A 17,065-nucleotide genomic window follows, 5' to 3' on the forward strand; every position below is an offset into this window, starting at 1 on the left:
CGATCTGGATGACTCTAAGTCACAATCTGGATACATATTGAAAGTGGGAGTAATTAGCTAATGTAGCTCCGTGCAAAGCATTGTAGACATAGAAATTTGCAAAATACATACGGATCTGAATTTGGCAGACCCGTTGACTAAAGTTGTCTCACAAGCAAAACACGATCACACCTTAGTACTCTTTGGGTGTTAATCGCATGGCAATGTGAACTAGATTACTAACTCTAGTAAACCCTTTGAGTGTTGGTCACATGATGATGTGAACTATGGGTGTTAATCCATGCTGATGTGAACTATTGATGTTAAATCACATGACGATGTGAACTAGATTATTGACTCTAGTGCAAGTGGGAGACTGAAGGAAATATGCCCTAGGGGCAATAATAAAGTTGTTATTCATATTTCCTTATATCATGATAAATGTTTATTATTCATGCTAGAATTGTATTAACCGGAAACTTAGTACATGTGTGAATACATAGACAAAACAGAGTGTCCCTAGTATGCCTCTACTTGACTAGCTCGTTAATCAAAGATGGTTATGTTTCCTGACCATAGACATGCGTTGTCATTTGATGAACGGGATCACATCATTAGAGAATGATGTGATGGACATGACCCATCCGTTAGCTTAGCATTATGATCGCTGAGTTTTATTTCTATTGCTTTCTTCATGACTTATACATGTTCCTCTGACTATGAGATTATGCAACTCCCGAATACCAGAGGAACACCTTGTCTACTATCAAACGGCACAACGTAACTGGGTGATTATAAAGATGCTCTACAGGTGTCTCCGATGGTGTTTATTGGGTTGGCATAGATCGAGATTAGGATTTGTCACTCCGAGTATCGGAGAGGTATCTCTAGGCCCTCTCGGTAATGCACATCACTATAAGCCTTGCCAACGATGTGATTAATGAGTTAGTTGCGGGATGATGCATTACGAAACGAGTAAAGAGACTTGCCGGTAACGAGATTGAACTAGGTATGATGATACCGATGATCGAATCTCGGGCAAGTAACATACCGATGACAAAGGGAACAAAGTATGTTGTTATGCAGTTTGACCGATAAAGATCTTCGTAGAATATGTAGGAACCAATATGAGCATCTAGGTTCCGCTATTGGTTATTGACCGGAGATGAGTCCAGGTCATGTCTACATAGTTCTCAAACTCGTAGGGTCCGCACGCTTAACGTCTGGTGACGATCGGTATTATGAATATATGTGATTTGATGTACCAATGGTTGTTCGGAGTCCCGGATGAGATCACAGACATGACGAAGAGTCTCTAAATGGTCGAGACATAAAGATCGATATATTGGAAGGCTATATTCGGACATCGGGAAGGTTCCGAGTGATTCGGGTATTTTTTGGAGTACTTGAGAGTTACGGGAATTCGCCGGAGGGGTCAATGGGCCTTAATGGGCCTTAGTGGAAAGAGAGGGCAGCAAGGAAGTGTGGGGTGCGCCCCCTAGGCCCAAACCGGATTAGTTTAGGGCTTTGGGGGCCGACACCCTCTTTCCTTCTCCCCTCCTCCTCTTTCCTTCCCCTCCTAGTTGGACTAGGAAAGGGGGAACCTACTCCTAGTAGGAGTAGGATTCCCCCCTTAGGGCGCATCCTATGAGGCCGCCGGACCCCCCCCCCCGTTGCTCCTTTATATACGGGGGCAGGGGGCACCCTAGAACACACAAGTTGATTGTTCCAAGCCGTGTGCGGTGCCCCCCTCCACCATAAGCCACCTCGGTCATATCGTAGCGGTGCTTAGACGAAGCCCTGTTCCTGTAGCAACATCATCACCGTCATCACGCCGTCGTGCTGACAAAGCTCTCCCTCGAAGCTCTACTGGATCGTGAGTTTGCGGGACGTCACCGAGCCGAATGTGTGCAGATCGCGGAGGTGCCGTACCTTCGGTGCTGAGATCGGTCGATCGTGAAGACGTACGACTACATCAACCGTGTTGTCATAACGTTTCCGCTTATGGTCTACGAGGGTACGTAGACGATACTCTCCCCTCTCGTTGCTATGCATCACCATGATCTTGCGTTTGCATAGGATTTTTTTGAAATTACTGTGTTCCCCAACATAAACCCCATCTTTTTATCCTCGATGGCAACAACACAATACGTGTCCGTTCCCTTTCTGTCACTGGGATCGAGCACCGCAAGATTGAACCCAAAGCTAAGAACTTCTCCCATTGCAAGAAAGATCAATCTAGTAGGCCAAACCAAACTGATAATTCGAAGAGACTTGCAAAGATATCAAATCATGCATATAAGAATTCAGAGAAGAATCAAATATTGTTCATAGATAATCTTGATCATAAACCCACAATTCATCGGATCTCGGCAAACACACCGCAAAAAGTATTACATCAAATAGATCTCCAAGAACATCGAGGAGAACTTTGTATTGAGAACCAAAGAGAGAGAAGAAGCCATCTAGCTAATAACTATGGACCCGAAGGTCTGTGGTAAACTACTCACACATCATCGGAGAGGCTATGGTGTTGATGTAGAAGCCCTCCGTGATCGAAACCCCCTCCGGCAGATCGCTGGAAAAGGTCAACAGATGGGATCTCATGGGTACAGAAGGTTGCGGCGGTGGAAAAGTGGTTTCGTGGCTCCCCTGGATGTTTTCTTGGTATAAGAGTATATATAGGCAAAAGAAGTATGTCGGTGGAGCTACGAGGGGCCCACGAGGGTGGGGGGCGCGCCTGCCCCGCCGCCCTACCTCGTGTCCGCCTCGTTGCTTCCTTGACCTTCACTCCAAGTCTCCTGGATTGCGTTTTTTCCAAAAAAGATCCTCGCGAAGGTTTCATTCCGTTTGGATTCCGTTTGATATCCCTTTTCTGTGAAACACTAAAATAGGCAAAAAACAACCATTTGCAATGGGCCTTCGGTTAATTGGTTAGTCCCAAAAATAATATAAAAGTGCATAATAAAGCCCATTAAACATCCAAAACAGATAATATAATAGCATGGAACAATCAAAAATTATAGATACGTTGGAGACGTATCAAGCATCCCCAAGCTTAATTCCTGCCCGTCCTCGAGTAGGTAAATGATAAAAATAGAATTTTTGATGTGGAACGCTACCTAACATAATTTTCATTGTAATTCTCTTTATTGTGGCATGAATGTTTAGATCCAAAAGATTCTAGACAAAAGTTTAATATTGAAATAAAAATAATAATAGTTCAAGCATGCTAACCAAGCAATTACGTCTTATCAAAATAACATAGCCAAAGAAAGCTTATCCCTACAAAATCATATAGTTTGGCCATGCTTCATTTTCGTCACACAAAATGCTCCCATCATGCACAACCCCGATGACAAGCCAAGCAATTGTTTCATACTTAGCCTTTTCAAACTCTTTCAACTTTCACGCAATATATGAGTGCGAGCCATGGACATAGCACTATGGGTGGAATAGAATATGATGATGGAGGTTGTGTGAGAAGACAAAAGGGAGAAAGTCTCACATTGACGCGGCTAATCAACGGGCTATGGAGATGCCCATCAATTGATGTCAATGCAAGGAGTAGGGATTGCCATGCAACAGATGCACTAGAGCTATAAATATATGAAAGCTCAACAAAAGAAACTAAGTGGGTGTGCATCCAACTTGCTTGCTCACGAAGACCTAGGGCATTTTGAGGAAGCCCATCATTGGAATATACAAGCCAAGTTCTATAATGAAAAATTCCCACTAGTATATGAAAGTGACAAAATAAGAGACTCTCTATCATGAAGATCATGGTGCTACTTTGAAGCACAAGTGCGGAAAAAGGATAGTAACATTGCCCCTTCTCTCTTTTTCTCTCATTTTTTTTATTTGGGCATTTTTTCTCTTTTTTATGGCCTCTTTTTTTCGTCCAGAATCTCATCCCGACTTGTAGGGGAATCATAGTCTCCATCATCCTTTCCTCACATGGGACAATGCTCTAATAATGAAAATCATCACACTTTTATTTACTTACAACTCAGGAATTACAACTTGATACTTAGAACAAAATATGACTCTATGTGAATGCCTCCGGCGGTGTACGAGGATATGCAATGAATCAAGAGTGACATGTATGAAAGAATTATGAAGGTGGCTTTCTCACAAATTCGATGTCAACTACATGATCATGCAAAGCAATATGACAATGACAGAGCATGTCATAATAAACGGAACGGTGGAAAGTTGCATGGCAATATATCTCGGAATGGCTATGAAAATGCCATAATAGGTAGGTATGGTGGCTGTTTTGAGGAAGATATAAGGAGGCTTATGTGTGATAGAGCGTATCATATCATGGGGTTTGGATGCACCGGCAAAGTTTGCACCAACTCTCGAGGTGAGAAAGGGCAATGCACGGTACCAAAGAGGCTAGCAATGAAGGAAGGGTGAGAGTGCGTATAATCCATGGACTCAACATTAGCCATAAATAACTCACATACTTATTGAAAAAATCTACAAGTCATCAAAACCAAGCACTACACGTGTGCTCCTAGGGGGATAGATTGGTAGGAAAAGACCATCGCTCGTCCCCGACCGCCACTCATAAGGAGAGCAATCAAAGAACACCTCATGCTTCAAATTTGTCACACAATGTTTACCATACGTGCATGCTACGGGATTTGCCAACTTCAACACAAGTATTTCTCAATTCCACAATTACTCAACTAGCACGACTCTAATATTACCATCTTTATATCTCAAAACAACTATCAAGTATCAAACTTCTTATAATATTTAATGCACTCTATATGAAAGATTTTACTATACCCATCCTGTCTGCATATCATATTAGGACTAATTTTATAGCCAAAGCAAATTACCATGCTGTTCTAAAAGACTCTCAAAATAATACAAGTGAAGCATGATAGATCAATAATTTTTATAAAATCAAACCACCACCATGCTCTAAAAAGATATAAGTGAAGCAACAGAGCAAAACTTATCTAGCTCAAAATATATAAGTGAAGCACATAGAGTATTCTAATAAATTATGATTCATGTGTGTCTCTCCCAAAGTTGTGTACAGTAAGGATGATTGTGGTAAACTAAAAATAAAAGACTCAAATCATACAAGATGCTCCAAGCAAAACACATACCATGTGGTGAATAAAAATATAGCCTCAAGTAAAGTTACCGATAGATGAAGACGAAAGAGGGGATGCCTTTCGGGGCATCCCCAAGCTTAGGCTTTTGGTTGTCCTTGAATTTTACCGTGGGGTGCCTTGGGCATGCTCAAGCTTAGGCTCTTGCCACTCCTTGTTCCAAAATCCATCAAATCTTTACCCAAAAACTTGAAAAGTTCACAACACAAAACTCAACAAAAAATCTCATGAGCTCCGTTAGTATAAGAAAACAAACCACCACTTTAATGTACTGTAATGAACTCACTAATTATTTATATTGGTGTTAAACCTACTGTGTTCCAACTTCTCTATGGTTCACACCCCTCGATACTAGCCATAGATGCATCAAAGTAAGCAAACAACACACGAAAAACAGAATCTGTCAAAAACAGAACAGTCTGTAGCAATCTGTAGGTTTCGAATACTTCTGTAACTCCAAAAATCCTGAGAAATTAGGAAGTCCTGAATAATTTGTATGTTGATCTACTGAAGTTGGAATTGGTATTTTATCGCTCACTGGTAAAAAATGAAAATTATTCTCGTGAGCGCAAACTTTCTGATTTTTTCAGCAAGATCAAATAACAATCACCCAAGAAGATCCTAAAGGCTTTACTTGGCACAAACACTAATTAAAACATATAAAACACAATCATAAAGAGGATATATGATTTATTTATTACTAAATAGGAACAAAAAGCAAGGAACAGAAATAAAATTGGGCTGCCTCCCAACAAGCGCTATCGCTTAACGCCCCTAGCTAGGCATAAAGACAAGAATAGATCTAGGTATTGCCATCTTTGGTAGGCAATTCTTCAATTGAACACTTATAACCCTTAGGAGGTTCTTTGTTTTTTCAAATGATCAAACTCCTAGGTAGGAAATCAGGAAATTCATTTGCAGCGAAAGGTTCCTTAATGATATCTAAAAAGTTGGGGTGAACACTTATTGATTTGAGATCTTCATTTTTCTAGAAGATTCACCCTTATTTTTAGGAACATAGATAAATTGGCAACTTTAGTAGGGGAGTATTTGAGGTGTTTTTAATGGCATAAAAAGCGGACCCTAAGTTGGTAATAATTTCTTCGAGTTTACCAATTCTAGTGCAATCTTGATCTATCTTTTCATTGACTATGGGTTCCTTTTCCTTAAGATTTTTCAGAGTAACTCCTACCTTAGATCCATATTGAGTAATTTGGTTGTGGATCTTTTTATCCAATTTTTCAATAAACTCTACAGTGCCAATTTTATTTTCAATAATATCAAGCCTTTGCATCACATGTTCCAAAGTTAAAATAGTTCCATTAACCAAAAGAGGTGGTGGGCCTAACAAATCTATCATAGCATTATAAGAATCACAAGTATGGCTTCCCAAGAAATTCCCTCCGGTGATGGTGTCAAGAACATATCTATACCAAGGAGTGATGCCTACATAAAAATTGCGAAGAAGAACGGAAGTAGATTGCTTTTTAATAGATCTATTCTGAGCATTGCAAATTCTATACCAAGCATCTTTTAGGTTTTCTCGCTCCCTTTGTTTAAAATTAAGAACTTCATTATCGGGAGTGTTAACAATGATAGAAGAACTAGCCATGAGGGCAAATAAACGATCTAACACACAGACACACAAGAGGCAAGCGAAACAAGACAAATGGAAAAAGGCGAATAAATCGACAAGGGTGAAGTGGGGGAGAGGAAAACGAGAGGCAAATGGCAAATAATGTAATGCGAGGGATAAGAGTTTGTGATGGGTACTTGGTATGTCTTGACTTGAGCGTAGGTTTCCCCGGCAACGGCGCCAGAAATCCTTCTTGCTACCTCTTGAGCATGCATTGGTTTTCCCTTGAAGAGGAAAGGGTGATGCAGCAAAGTAGCGTAATTATTTCCCTCAGTTTTTGAGAACCAAGGTATCAATCCAGTAGGAGACTACACGCAAGTCGCCTAGTACCTGCACAAACAAACAAGAACCTCGCAACCAACATGATAAAGGGGTTGTCAATCCCTTCACGGTCACTTACGAAAGTGAGATCTGATAAAGATAATAAGATAAATATTTTTGGTATTTTTGTTGTATAGATTGAAAAGTAAAGATTGCAAAATAAAATAGATAGTAAACTAGAATTGTAGATCGGAAACTTATATGATGTAAAGTAGACCTGGGGGCCATAGGTTTCACTAGTGGCTTCTCTCAAGATAGCATATATTATGGTGTGTGCACAAATTACCGCCGAGCAATTGATAGAAAAGCGCATAGTTATGAGCTAGGCATGATCATGGACATAGGCATCACGTCCGTGTCAAGTAGACCAAAAGGATTCTACATCTACTATTATTACTCCACACATCGACCGCTATCCAGCATGCATCTAGAGTATTAAGTTCATAAGAATAGAGTAACGCATTAGGCAACATGACATGATGTAGAGGGGTAAACTCAAGCAATATGATATAAACCCCATCTTCTTATGCTCGATGGCAACAATACAATATGTGTCGGTTCCCTTTCTATCACTGGGATCGAGCACCGCAAGATTGAACCCAAAGCTAAGCACTTCTCCCATTGCAAGAAAGATCAATCTAGTAGGCCAAACCAAACTGATAATTTGAAGAGACTTGCAAAGATATCAAATCATGCATATAAGAATTCAGAGAAGAATCAAATATTGTTCATAGATAATCTTGATCATAAACCCACAATTCATCGGATCTCGACAAACACACCGCAAAAAGTATTACATCGAATAGATCTCCAAGAACATCGAGGAGAACTTTGTATTGAGAACCAAAGAGAGAGAAGAAGCCATCTAGCTAATAACTATGGTCCCGAAGGTCTCTGGTAAACTACTCACACATCATCGGAGTGGCTATGGTGTTGATGTAGAAGCCCTCCGTGATCGAATCCCCCTCCGACAGATCACCGAAAAAGGTCCACATATGGGATCTCATGGGTACAGAAGGTTGTGACGGAGGAAAAGTGGTTTCGTGGCTCCCCTAGATGTTTTCAGGGTATAAGAGTATATATAGGCGAAAGAAGTAGGTCGGTGGAGCTACGAGGGGGCCCACGAGGGTGGGGGGCGCGCCGCCCTACCTCGTGGCCGCCTCGTTGCTTCCTTTACCTTCATTCCAAGTCTCCTGGATTGCGTTTGTTCCAAAAAAGATCCTCGCGAAGGTTTCGTTCCGTTTGGATTCCGTTTAATATTCCTTTTGTGTGAAACACTGAAATAGGCAAAAAAAACAGCAATTTGCATCGGACCTTCAGTTAATAGGTTAGTCCCAAAAATAATATAAAAGTGCATAATAAAGCCCATTAAACATCCAAAACAGATAATATAATAGCATGGAACAATAAAAAATTATAGATATGTTGGAGACGTATCACACTGCCACCACTGCCCTGCAGAACTTGTACAACCACTCAATGGATGTGGACTCGGCCATGCATCCATAGTCTTCCAGTATATCACTGGGAGCTCCGTATGGAAGAATCCTCATTACTGTCGTGCACTTCTGGAGTGAGGTGAATCCAAGTGTGCTGGTGCAATCCTTCTTGCACTTGAAGTATCTGTCAAACTCCCGAATGGAATTCACAATTCTGAGGAAGAGCTTCTGGCTCATCCGATAACGACGCCGAAATACTTTCTCGTCGTGTAGTGGAGCGTCGGCGAAGTAGTCGGCGTAGAGCAAGCAATATCCCTCTAGTTGATGTCTTTGCTTGCTCTTACGGTGATCGGTGCCGACCCACCTCGCCGCTGCTTTGCATTGCTCACAAACAGGCCAGCCAGAGTGGCGAGGATCATGAGGTGCTCTTCATCCTGGGTGTCAGCCTCGGCATCCTCCTCTAGCAGCACCGCGAACACCTTCTCATCATCGGAGTCCATTGCCGAGCAGGCAAATCGCCAAACACCTAGCAGACATGGTAGGTGCGCAGCCGCCGGAACCCCCCTGCGTGGCCGGAGTGCTGGAAAGCTCGCCCAAGAGCGGGATGGAGGCTGTTGTGGCAAAGCCCTCTCTTTCCGACATGGCAATGTCCTTTCTACCGGTGAACCAGCGGTAGTGGACAGGTGGGCGGCGCCAGGATCAGCACGGCGGCGAAAGGGCAAGTGCCCTTCTACAACGCGCGGGGGCAAATCTGGGCGCGGAAAATCGTTTTTCGCCTGACAGTGGTGGCCCATGCATCCTTTTTCCTTCCGCCAGGGCCCCCAAGCCCCCCAGTGCGCTGGGTTCGGCCTGGGATCGCCGGGCCAAAAAATGGGTCGAACCGGCGGAATTCGGCGTCATGGGGGGCTACTGGGGCGTTATTCGACACCGATCGAATAAATCGCGTCCTAGGGGGTTGTTCGGGACGCGAGTGGATATGCTCTTAGCAGCGGCTGGACCGGATTGCAAGCAGATCAGTGGAGATTTGAATGGCAGAGCATGCACAACCAAGGTCGCGCTTGGTTCACATTTATCTGCATTTCACATATTTGTCTTGGTTGAGCCTGTTTGAACTAATGTAGACTAAAACAAACATCTGCACATAGTTTGTTTGCCTGCATTAGGCTTTGTACATGCGGGAAAAAATTTCTACCATGTTGTTTGGTTTTCTGTGTCACTGTTGTTACAGAAACAACACGTTGTCTGTTTACAAAAGACAAAAGGTGTGATCACCATTTCTCACTAGTGGTGACTCACCACACACTGAACATCGTCTTGTCCTAGCTAGGAAACAAATGGTAGTTTATCCTAATTATTAGCAAATGGCTATACAAGTTATTAAGAACCAATATGAATGAATAGGGGAAAGTTTAACGATGCTAACTAGGTGGAAGTCCATCCTCTTCTTCTTCTCCTTCTTCTTCTACTGCTATTGTGCTGCTTTTTCTCTTGTGTTGCTGCCTCAATATCTTCTTCAGATACTTGTCTGACCTCTGTTATCCCACATTACCTGAGCTCACTCCAACCTTTTGTTCTTCCATGCTTTGTTGTCAAATTCCTCCACACCACGAACGGAGCTGATCACATCATCAGGTATCACATCTTCCTCCTGCAGGCACAACTTCATCAGAACCCCATTGTAGGATCTAGTTGCGAATGATGCAACATGCAAGAACAAGCTTAACCTGGGCAGGATAAGGGTGGAATAGCTTCTGATTCAAGATCTTAAACTTATTCTTCAGAGCTCCAAATGCCCTCTCAACCGTTACTCTAAGGGTGGAGTGTCTGAGATCGAACATTTCTTGAGGAGTCCTAGGATAGTTCTACCAGCGAACTCGTTCAGATAGTACCTGGTTTTCCTGAAGGGTGGAAAAACACCTGTGCAACATGCATAGCCAGCATCTCCTAGGTAGAACTTGCCATCTGGTTGATGCCATCAGGTCTACACATGCTATCACTTAAAATGTTAGCATCATGTGTTGATCCTTCCCAGTAAGCCAGCACATATGTGAACTTCAGATCAAATTCAGCGGCAACAAGCACATTCTTGTGTAGTGCTTCCTCCCTTGTAACACCCAGGTGATTAGCTACGGTGAGCCCATGCTAATGATGCCATGTCATCTTGATTTGCTAAGCTTAATTGCTCCTTGTTAAAATCAAAGTCAAAGTCAAATTCAAATGCAAGTCAAATAATTTAAATTTTCGAAAGGTAAAATAAAAATGCAGGTTGGGTTGCCAATATTCACTAACTAATTGTCATGTAAGAATCAACATTTTTCAAAAAATTTGAATGCCCATAAGCTATTTAAAACTGATCCGGCAACATTTTATTAAACCATTTTAATTTAAATAAATATTTACACCATAAAAAATATTTTGAAAACTTGTGTGCTAGCTCAATATATAGCCTATTATATATGTACCCAATTTCATACTCAACAAAATTCATTTGATATAAGAAATTAAATGCAAAACAGAAGCTAATAAAAGAAAACATAAAAAAGAAATAAAAAAGAGAAAAGGCCCACTGTGCACTTGGGCCGCAAGTACACAGTGCAGCCCAGCCTGCCCCCGGTTGTCTCCCTCCTCGCTACAGGGGCAGGGGGCCGTGGCGGGCATCCAGCCACTCCATGGCGCGTGCCGGCCATCCCTCGGTCCCCTTGGCGCTTAAGGACACCCCCTCGCTCCCCCGAACCCTAGCTCGTCTTTTATCTCACCTCGCGCTGCTCTCCTCGACCCCGAGCTCGGCCTCACCACTGTCACCATGGACCTCGGCGCCCGCGTGCGCACCGAGCTCACCGCCGGCTAGTCAGGGTGTGTGTTCGGTTTTTTCGGTTTGATTCGGTTCGGTTTATACGGTTTTTGGTTTATACGGTTTTTATACTTCGGTTTATACGGTTTTATACATAGATACGGCTCGGTTTCGGTAATAACCATTTAATTTCGGTTTGGTTTCGGTAATAACCAAAATAACCAAAGTTGATGCGAATTTGTAAACAAGAAATATTGTTTTGGTCACATGATTCGGTTCATGTATGTATGTTAGATTTTTTTGCGAAAACTGTGTACGTAGATTGGGTCATTAGATGTGATTTAGATAGCAGCAGATATGAGAGATTAGGTATGTTTCAGAGGTCCACATGATTTGGTCTTATCATTAGTTTAAATGCATGTAGATATGATTGATTACAGGGAAGAAGCTGAAAAAGGAATGAGACAATCCTGTGCATCTAGCCATCCACAAGGACACGACCAAGGTGGGCAGGTCAATCCTCCCGAGTCCCGACAAAAGCGAGACGCTACCTTTTTTTGAGCGATCGGCTGCTTTTTTATTTTTGGGGGAAGCGATCGGCTGCCTGGGCTTGATACTTTGCAAGGACCACATGGACGAATTGGCTGTATGGGCTTGATACTTTGAGCCCAAAGCCTCAAACAAGCACCGCATGTGCACCCTGGTTGTGGTTCGAGCTGCACCAATTTAGTACCACCTCGCCTATCGAGCAGCAACGCGGTGAGTGGATGGCTATAAAACAAGGGGTGGCGCAGGCTTGTGTTCATATTGTCGCACACTAAAGCGGACTTCGGTTTTATTGGTTTAACCGAACGGTTTTCGGTTTCTAACCGGAAAAACCAAATGCTAAATGGTTTGTAGAATTGAAAACCGAAACCATAACTGTAACCTGAAAAAACCGAAATTTCGGTTCGGTTTGGTTTTTTTGGTTCGGTTTTTGGTTTGCGGTTCGGTTTTGCACACCCTGACCGGCTAGGACCTTGTCCTGGACCTCTGCCGTGCTCAGCTACATCACCCACAACGACCAGCTCGAGCTCAATGCCCCTGTATCGAGCGGATCGACTGCGACTTCATCCTCAGTGCCCACCACACGTAGCTATGGATCTCCACCACTGGTGCCTTCCCGAACTCCCGAGCTCTTTCTCGAGAACTGCTGTGAGGCCCCCATCCGATTTACCCTTCCCTCGTCGGATCCGTAGCCGAACCGCCGATGTGCACCATGGCTGCCCAGGGCTCCACCCCTCCTATTCACTGCACCAATTGCCACGCGCCCTCGCGCCTTGGGCCATGCCCCTTCTCGCCCTAGCCACGCCCCCTGGCCTCTCCTGCCCTCGCGCACCACGGCCCCTAGTCGTGTCCGTCCCGTGCTCGTCGCAGCCACCGCCCCCCATAGCCGCCTCGCGCCCACGCAACTCCGCACAACTGCGCCCACCACCCCGCCGCGCCCCCAGGTGCCCTTCGTGACCGACACCTCCCTTGGCCATGCCCTAGCTCGCCCGTGTCCGCACCCTGGATGCTCGCTGGCTGCGCTGCCTGTAGCCATCCCTGCCGCCCGAGTCACTCCCCACCACTGTCGCCGCTGCTCTTCTCCTCCTGCTGCTGCCCTACTGCCGCCACCACCTCCTGCTGTTGTCGCCCGCTGATACGTCTCCGTCGTATCTAATTTTCCTAATGCTTTTCCTCTTGTTTTGGACTCTAATTTGCATGATTTGAGTGAAACTAACACCTACTGACATTGTTTTCAGCATAACTACCATGGTGTTGTTTTTGTGTAGAAATAAAAGTTCTCGGATTGGAATGAAACTTTTTGGAGAATTTTTATACAATAAAGAAAAATATTGGAGCCAAGAACCACCAGAGGGGGGCCACTGGGTGAGCACAACCCAGCAGGGCCCCCCCTCAGGCGCGCCCAGGTGAGTTGTGCCCACCTGGTGGACCCGCAGGCCCTGAATCCAACTCCATAAATACCTATTTTTCCAGAAAAAACCAGGGAGGAAGAATTATCTCGTTTGGCGACACGGAGCCGCCGCCACCTCCTGTTCTTTATCGGGAGGCCAGATCTGGAGTCCGTTTATGGCTCCAGAGTGGGGGATCTTCGATCTTCATCATCACCAACCCTCCTTCATCGCTAATTCCATGATGCTCCCCACCGAGAGTGAGTAATTCCTTTGTAGGCTCGCTGGTTGGTGAGGGGTTGGATGAGATTCATCATGTAATCAAGTTAGTTTTGTTAGGGCTTAATCCCTAGTATCCACTATGTTTTGAGATCGATGTTGATATGACTTTGCCATGCTTAATGCTTGTCACTTTGGGCCCGGGTGCCATGATTTCAGATCTGAACCGTTTATGTTATCACCATTATATCTATGTTCTAGATCCGATCTTGCAAGTTATATTCACCTATTATGTGTTATGATTCGTAAACCCCGGAGTGGCAAATAGTCGGGATACTTTCCGGTGATTACCGTAGTTTGAGAAGTTCATGTATTCACTATGTGTTAATGCTTTGTTCCGGTTCTCTATTAAAAGGAGGCCTTAATAACCCTTAGTTTCCTTATGGACTCCACTGCCACGAGAGGGTAGGACAAAAGATGTCATGCAAGTTATTTCCATAAGCACGTATGACTATTTACGAAATACATGCCTACATTATATTTATGAATTGGAGCTAGTTTTGTATCGCCCTAGGTTATGACTGTTATATGATGAATATCATCCAACGAATCCACCGATCCAATGCCTAACAATTTCTCTTATATTGTTCTTGCTAAGTTACTACTGTTGCTGTTACTGTTACACCTGCTACAAAATCACGGCTATCACTGTTATCGTTACTTTGCTGCTGCTACTACTATCAAAACTATCATATTACTTTGCTACTAATCACTTTGCCACAGATAATGAATCTCCAGGTGTGGTTGAATTGACAACTCAGCTGCTAATACTTGCAAATATTCTTTGGCTCCCCTTGTGTCGAACCAATAAATTTGGGTTGAATACTCTACCCTCAAAAACTGTTGCGATCCCCTATACGTGTGGGTTATTACCTGCCCTTGGCCTCGCCTCCTCCTGTGGCTGCTCGCCGACCGTCGCCCGCTGCTGGCCAAGACCTCCGTTGTCTGCTTCTGGCCTAGCCGCCAGCACCTCATGTGCCCGTGCATTCCCAACCCGAAAGGTCGGCTGGGCCACTGCCACATGGGCCCCAACCGGATTAGATTAGTGCTAATCTACTTGCCTAACCACTAATAGACAAGATAATCTCATGTATGAAATAAATCCCATCTTTTTACCCTTAATAGTAATGATACATACGTGCCATGTCCCTTTCTGTCACTAGGATTGAGCACCATAAGATCGGACCTATTACAAAGCACCTCCTCTCATGGCAAGATAAATCAATCTAGTTGGACAAACCAAACCAATAAATCAGAGAAGAAATATGAGGCTATAACAATCATGCATAAAAGAGTTAAAGAAACTCAAATAATATTCATGGATAGATCTCATCATAAACTCACAGTTCATCGGATCCCAACAAACACATCGCAAAAAATCATTACATCAAAGAGATCTCCAAGAACACTAAGGAGAACATTGTGTTGAAGATCAAATAGAGAGAATAAGCCATCTAGCTACTAACTATGGACCCATAGGTCCGTGATAAACTACTCGTGCATCATCGGAGGGCAGCAAGGATGATGTAGAGCCCCCTACGTGATCGAATCCCCCTCCGGCAGTGTGCCAGAAAAGTCCTCTAGATGGATCTCGTGGTTCTGGAACTTACGGAAGAGAAAAAAGTATTCCGTGGACTCCTCTGTTTGTTTCACGATTTTATAGAATTTATAGAGGCGGAGTTAGGTCGAACGAAGCCACATGGGCCCCACCACCCACCAGGGCGTGCCTACCCCTGGGCATGCCCTAGTGCCTTGTTGGCCCATGGTACATCATTTGGTCTTCTCCCGAAGATTCTAGTGTCTCTTTTGTCCAAAAAAAATCTCCAAAAAGTTTCGTGGCATTTGGAGTTTGTTTGGTACTCATATTCTGCAAACCAAAAACAAGCAAAAAAAACAGCAACTGGCACTGGGCACTAAGTTAATAGGTTAGTCGCAAAAATGATATATAATTGCTTGAAAGTGTATATAAAACATTCAAGATTGATAATATAATAGCATGGAACAATTAAAAATTATAGATACGTTGGAGATGTATCAGTTCTCTAGAGCATTTTGCTTTATATAAGAGAACTTTCAGGCTTGTCCTTTGCTATAAAAAGGATTGGGCCACCTTGCTGCACCCTTGCTACTATTGTTACTTGTTATGAATTATCTTGCTACAAAACTATCTATAATTATTACTTACAACACTTACAAAGAATACCTTACTGAAAATCGCTTGCCATCTCCTTCTACTCCTCGCTGGGTTCGACACTCTTACTTATCAAAAGGACTATGGTTGACCCCCTATACTTGTGGGTCATCAATGGACATAGATTTGTTTCCAGAAGGGAGGATAAGAAAGAGGAGAGGTACAAGCTCATGTTGGATGCACAAAAAGAGAGGATGGGCTGGGACCAGGAGAGGCTAAACCACAAGTTGGAACTTGGGAGGGAGAAGACAGTTGGAGAAGACAGAGGCGTGCATGGGAGCTCGAGAAGGCCCTGACTTTTGGATTAATGGGATTGAGAAGGACATATAATGTTGATGTACCCAAGCATCTTGGATGCGGAAGGCAAGAAGTGGGTTGATGGGGAGGGAGGAGATCAGCATACATAGAGAGTATGGGGCGACGGAAGCGGCACATATGACGGCAGAGCACATGGGACGAATTGTGTCTTGCGACTGATTCATCACGTTGTCTAACCTTAGTATGGACGTTGAGTTCACTTTTGCATGTGTAGTTTGTAGAACTGTGAATAATTTGTGCTATATGACCAATGTGCATGGATTTAAGGGTTTAGATATTAGGGGTGTGGTTGTCCACCAGAAAATATGAGGGGTCGTTTGATGCTGTCCATGGTCATGGTCGGACTCGCCTGCAAACATTTAGAGGACCGAATTTGGCAAATTCATCTCTAGATGCGCTAACATTAAGTATCCACCGCCTTCCCAAAAAACTAGGGTTTCTCTACCTCTAGCTAGCATCTCCGTCTGTCCGCCTCGTCTCTGCTGGCCTTAGGGCCATGGGGCGGAGTGGATCCCAACATTTTCTGGTCCAAGGGCTTCATTTTAGATCTCTCTTTGACTTATGCTAGGGTTTGTGTCCTACTCAGGAAGGTGAGATGGCAACGACTCTCTGATGACCCACAAGTATAGGGGATCAATCGTAGTCCTTTCCATAAGTAAGAGTGTCGAACCCAACGAGGAGCAGAAGGAAATGACAAGCGGTTTTCAGCAAGGTAATTTTTCAAGCACTGAAATTGTCGGTACCAGGTAGTTTGATAGCAAGATAATTTGTAACAAGTAATAAGTAGCAACGATAACAATATGTGTAGCAAGGTAGCCCAATCCTTTTTGTAGCAAAGGACAGGCCAAAACAATCTCTTATAGTAAGCAAAGCGTTCTTGAGGACACACGGGAATTTCATCTAGTCAGTTTTATGATGTTGGTTTGGTTCGTGTTCGCTACTTTGATAATTTGATATGTGGGTGGACCGGTGCTTGGATGCTGTTATTACTTTAATAAGCCTCCCACTTATGATTAACCCCTCTCGCAAGCATCCGCAACTA

This window comes from Triticum urartu, chromosome 3 (assembly GCF_003073215.2).
Source record: "Triticum urartu cultivar G1812 chromosome 3, Tu2.1, whole genome shotgun sequence".
NCBI classification, from domain to species: Eukaryota; Viridiplantae; Streptophyta; class Magnoliopsida; order Poales; family Poaceae; genus Triticum; species Triticum urartu.